This window comes from Helicoverpa zea, chromosome 18 (genome assembly GCF_022581195.2).
Source record: "Helicoverpa zea isolate HzStark_Cry1AcR chromosome 18, ilHelZeax1.1, whole genome shotgun sequence".
Taxonomy (NCBI): Eukaryota; Metazoa; Arthropoda; class Insecta; order Lepidoptera; family Noctuidae; genus Helicoverpa; species Helicoverpa zea.
In genome coordinates, this window is record NC_061469.1 from 9106368 (window position 1) to 9106786 (window position 419).

The following is a 419-nucleotide window of genomic DNA, read 5'->3' on the forward strand; positions in this document are numbered from 1 at the left end:
ATGTTACTTGGCAAGTTTTAACAGAAAATTAAGTACTTGATTCATTGCGTTTAGTAGGTTTATAACGGTGTATGAAAACTTGCCAAGTAACATCATTAAAAAGCAACTATTTTTAACTGAGGTATGTGTATGGAGCCTGCCGGGGCTGCGGGTTGTTCGAAAGAGATAAAAGGCCTATGACGGAACACGACGATTTTAGTCAGTAAGAGTCTGACACTCCCTCACCGCTGCTAACCCACAGCGGGAGGGGTCATTTGATGATTTTACGTCGATAAAAAAAAAAAAGGTATGTGTATGGAACTTGGTACTTATTCAGATCTCACTTCTTTTATAGGCGAAGCATTCCCATATTATCGAACTTGGCAGTCTTTCACATTTTTGTTTTGGGTGGGATCAACGGAATAAAATGAAACGACAAA